Here is a 5,372-nt window from a genome sequence, read left to right on the forward strand (position 1 = left end):
CCTCAGCTGCACTACCTAAAATTAGAATTCCACTCTCTACCTAAGTACCTCACTTTACTACTTTCAGACACACCACTTTGACAAAGTTTCCGGTCACTGTTCCATTATTTTCTTAAGCAATTTTTGGTGTCAAGTGTTATTTTATGACTCTTCACAGAAGCCTCTTCTGACTTTCAGCTACATTAAAGGTGTGATATAAATACATTCTACAGCTGTAGCTAGTGCAGCTGCAAAAAGATAGACCTTCTATGTCAGAAAATTGAAAGCATGAGTCGCATTTCAAAAATTGGAGCACGTAATCTGACTTTTCAGTACAGGTTCCTGTGCTGCACAAACACAAGTAATTTTAGAAGCAAATTTGTATCGTTGTTTGAAGTTCTTATAGCCTTGGCTTAGGAGATTTTAAAAAAATATATATTGCCTAATTCCATCTGCAGATGCCGGAAATTCAAACAGCACACACAAAATGCTGGTGGAACGCAGGAGGCCAGGCAGCATCTATAGGAAGAAGTACAGTCAACATTTCGGGTCGAGACCCTTCGTCAGGACTAATGGAAAAAAGAGACAGTAAGAGATTTGAGAGGGGGAGAGGGAGACCTGAAATGATAGGAGAAGACAGGAGGGGGAGGGATGGAGCTAAGAGCTGGGAAGTTGATTGGCAAAAGGGATACAAGGCTGGAGGCTATCATGGGACAGAAGGCCTTGGAAGAAAGAAAGGGGGAGGGGAGCACCAGAGGAAGATGGAGAACAGGCAAGGAGTTATTTTGAGAGGGAAAGGGAGGAAAAAAAATAATATAAATAATAAATTAGGGATGGGGTAAGAAGGGGAGGAGGGGTGTTAACAGAAGTTAGAGAAATCAATGTTCATGCCATCAGGTTGCCTTAATTCCACTATTGATTATTATCTGTAATTACATTGGTTATTCCCATTATAAATGCAGACATCAATATAATTTTAATGAGAAAAGGCTCTTTCTATAAGTGACAACTATAGACCAATGTTTTGTACAGAGGAAGTGAGAGCAAACACTTAAAATGTCCATTTTAGTTTAATAACTTTATTTCAATGTTGCATGTTCTATAACTTTCAGAATGTAGTTCTCGGAAAATGTTTCACAATTGGCATAAGATATAATTAGTTGTACCTTTTAATATAATCCTTTGTAAATTTGAATGAAGGAGATTTGAACATTTATTGCTTGGTGGAGAGCAGTAAGGCCTATGCAGTTGTTTTTGCAGCTAATATACACTGTATGCTTACACCAATAATATTAGAATTTGCAAACTGTGAAAGAACGGCACAATGTGTGTATTCATTGAAATAACTTCTACCAGACAACATTAAATTTTTTAATAATTTTTTTTCTAGATGCATAGTTGCAACAAGAACATATCTAAACAAGAAGTCTGAGGGTTGATGGAAGATGGTCCTCTGAACAACAACACTTATGTTACTTGTGTTTAAACGTACCATACGTTAACAGTACAGAATCATATTCTGGAAGAGTTAGAGAACTTTTATTTACAGTAATAAACACACACATCTTAACCCAGCCATGTGCTGCAACATTCTGGCAATCCCGTGCATGCTCAGTTCTCTGTCCAATCATGTACTGGCACATCATTGCACGTGATGTCACCACAAACATGAGTTGACATAATTTGTTCTTTGGCAAATCCTCAGCAGTCTGGATGACTTGCTTAGTCTTTGTGGATTCTAAAGTGACTGATGAGGCCAATCTGGGAACCACAGACTCTTCTACAGATTGGTCCTGATGCATGCTCTTCAGTTCCCAGTGTCATCCGAAATGCTCCTTTTCCATTTTGAGTGCTCATGGACCATACAACCAGTGGTATTTTTGCATTTTTTTAAAAATACTTTCAGCATATTCTTGAATATCTTGCTTTGTCTGCCTAGTAATTTATTCCCATGAAAGAGCTCAGAATTGACTGTTTTGGAAACTCTGATGTTGGTCAGTAGAGTTTTCTAAGTATAATTTGTAATGGATATTCACTGTCCAGTGCAAGAGGGGTCTTTTTGTCAGCCTTAGCTGTCTAAGACAGAAGCTAGAACCTCCAGGGATGAAAGAGTTATTTTTGAGTAAGTTAAACTCCCACCAATATTCCTTGCTCAGCTTCTTATCATAAATAAAAATCGGTCTTTAATTCTTAATGTAAATTGTAAGCAGTGATCAGTCTAAAGTCAGCTTTGCAAACAAATGGCACTATCTATAGAGCACAGGTTGCTGACCCACAGCACAGGACTGGTTGCTGGGAAGATGCAATGTATCACAATGGGCTTATGTTAATTGGGCTTGCATCAAACCAGACAACACTGGGTTAGTTATTTAGTTCAAGAAAGCATGCAGACCAGATTGATACTATGACTTAGTACATCAAATAGCTGAACCGTCAAAAGTTGGGAGATTGGCATACTCAGAGAGTCAGCCCTCACAACATAATTTTTGGGTGTTTGGGATTTCTGAACCCAGAAGCTTTTAGACCATATGTGTGACTTTCCCAACAAAGCTAACTGAAAGAATATCACATCTGTGTCAAGTCACTAAATATAAGAAAATAGTCATGTTTTGTTAGGAATGGTCAATGAACAATAAGAAGAATGACAGAAAGACGGGGTGACTAATTAACCTACAAACCGGTAGGTCATTAAATGATGGAAGGAAACCAGAGCACCCAGAGAAAATCCATACATTCCATAGGGAGGATGTACAAACTCCTTACAGAAGACTATAGAATTGAATTCTGAACTGCGATGGCTTGAGCTTGAGTAGCACCGTGCGACGCAAGCACTTGTAAGACCAAAAGACAATAAGATGTAAGAGCAGAATTACAGCATTTGGCCCATCAGGTCTGCTCCACCATTTCAAAATGGCTGATCCAATTTTCATCTCAGCCCCAATCTCCTGCCTTCTCTCCATATTCCTTCATGCCCTAACCAATCAGGAATCTATCAACCTCTGCCTTAAATATACATAAATACTTGGACCCCACAGCTGCCTGTGGCAAAGGATTCCACGGATTCACCATTCTCTGGCTAAAGAAATTCCTCCTCATCTCTGTTCTAAAAGGACACCCTGCTATTCTGAGGCTGATTGCTCTAGTCTTAGACTCTCCCTCCATAGAAAAAAAATCTTCTCTACAGCCCCTCTATTGAGGCCTTTCACCATTTGATATGTTTCAATAATGTCACCCCTAATTCTTCTGAATTCTAGTGAATACAGGCCCAGAGCCTTCAAACGGTATTCATATGACAAGCCATTTAATTCTGGAAACAATTTTGTGAACTTCCTTTGAACCCTCTCCAGTTTCAGCACATCCTTTCGAAGATATCTGGCTGTTAGACACTACACTATGGTTAGAGTAAACAGTTTTTAAATAGCATTATTTGTCTGTGTTTGTTTTTCAAAAAAGAGTGATTTTTGTCACGGAGAGTTGTCAACAAGTACGCAGTAAGACTACTTAGAACTGTTCTGCTCACTGCGATTCAACCAATCAGGCTTGGAGATGCCAGAAATGGCCAGGAGTGAAAAAGAAATTATGTCACTACTTTAACAAGTTAGGAACTATGAAGAATTTGAAGATGTTAATAATTATCTTGAATGTTACAATGAAAATTAAGATTTGGAGGATGCAATCGTCAATAGCATTGTATGAAGGCAGTTCATATCTGCATTAGGCGTCTGTGCTGACTTTGTTCATTTGCAATCAATCGGAAGAACACAGCAGCGTACACTGGATGAATTCCTGTTGAGAACTATTAGGAACTAAAACACAATTTTATAGTACTGTAGCTCTATTTTAATTCATTTATTTATTTATTTAGCAATACAGCATGGAGTAGTCCCTTCCAGCCCTTAGAGCCCCAACAGCTCTTATTTAAACCTAGCCTAATCATAGGACACCTTACAATGAACAATTAACCTATATGGTATGTCTTTGAACTGTGGGAGGAGAGCAGAGCATCCAGGAAAAAAAATCATACATTCCACAGGGAGGATGTATAGATTCCTTACAGACGGCACTGGAACTGCACTCCAAACCTTGAAGTCCCAATCTGTAATGGTGTCATGCTAACTGCTACACTACCATGGTGACTATTGGTAGAGTTCACATTTTTTCTGTTTCTGTAGTTGTTGCTCAGTTTGTCTTTTTTTATACTTTTTAATTATTTCCATAAAACTTCAGTTAATTGGGGCAGCCACTTAACTGGGCCAAAATCTATTGGTCCCGATGTGACCCAGTTACCCAGAATCTACTGTACTTCACCAGAAAGGATCAGAGAAACAGCAGCAAATTTCAGCACCTTCAAGTCAGTTCTGCCTTTCAGTTAAATTATCTCTGTTTTATTTCTTAATTCCTTGTGGCCTTGGCTGTAAGATTTGTTGAAAAAATAATGACTTATTAATATCACATTTTCTACAGGAATAACGCTTATTTGCCCTCCTTGGCTTTGATTTTCCTCAGGTAGAATTCCAGCTCCTTTCCTTCAAGGATGTAGCTATCAGCTCTTCCACACTGACCAGGTCTTGAAGATATGCAAGCAAGCAATTTCCCTTGCTGGAATTGTTCTTCTAGCAGTGAACTAATTTTTGCATTCTTTCTTCACTCTTCATATTTCTTCTGAATTTTCTTTGACCTTTTCTTGTTCAGAATTTCTTCCTCTTCAGGTGTCAGTTTGGCACCTTTCTTCCAACCAAGTGGAAGGGCAAAGTGAGATTCATAACACGGCCTGAAAGGAGTGCTATCAATCTGAACAATACATTTCTTCACTAATGTCTTTGTCCTGACCAATTCATTGTTGGAAGCATTGTAGACTACATCAATGATCCTGGTCTTCCGTGTACAACATTCAGAACCCCAGGGGTAGTTTCCTGCATCCAACCTCAAAGCCCAATATTTTTTTATTTCCACCAAGGACTCTCACTGTGTGGATATGACGTGGTCCAATCTTGGTATTTGCAGGAGGACGTCCAAGTTCATATTTTCCCTGTTTATGATATGGCTTCATTTTACCTCCAGTCTTGCGGCGCTTGTGCCAACTATTCTGGGATATACCCATTCTCAGGCTTCGGGCAGAAAAGATGGCTGTAAGGTTTGTTATTTTGCTGGGAAAATCAACTTGCTGAAGTTTGGCGTTAAGGATAGTCACGTCTTGAGATATTATCAGATAAAAACAGGCATTGTTTTTTGAGGGGCAGAAAATATGATTGTCAAATATGGTTGTTAAACACATTGATTGAAATGGACCAGGATGTATTCTGTTCCCACGTAATATATCAAGATAAACAAATTCTGAGTGCATACATTTTCTGGAGAGGGATAGGCTCCGCCAGGTTTCAGATGCCCAAGAC

General features: G+C 38.9%; 1 pseudogene; it reads right to left on the bottom strand.

Moving 5' to 3' along the window:
• Positions 1 to 4,435: 4,435 nt before the first annotated feature.
• LOC140200696 (small ribosomal subunit protein eS8 pseudogene) lies at positions 4,436 to 5,090 on the bottom strand (annotated as a pseudogene).
• Between the last annotated feature and the right edge of the window lie 282 nt (positions 5,091 to 5,372).

Source organism: Mobula birostris, chromosome 7 (genome assembly GCF_030028105.1).
Source record: "Mobula birostris isolate sMobBir1 chromosome 7, sMobBir1.hap1, whole genome shotgun sequence".
Taxonomy (NCBI): Eukaryota; Metazoa; Chordata; class Chondrichthyes; order Myliobatiformes; family Myliobatidae; genus Mobula; species Mobula birostris.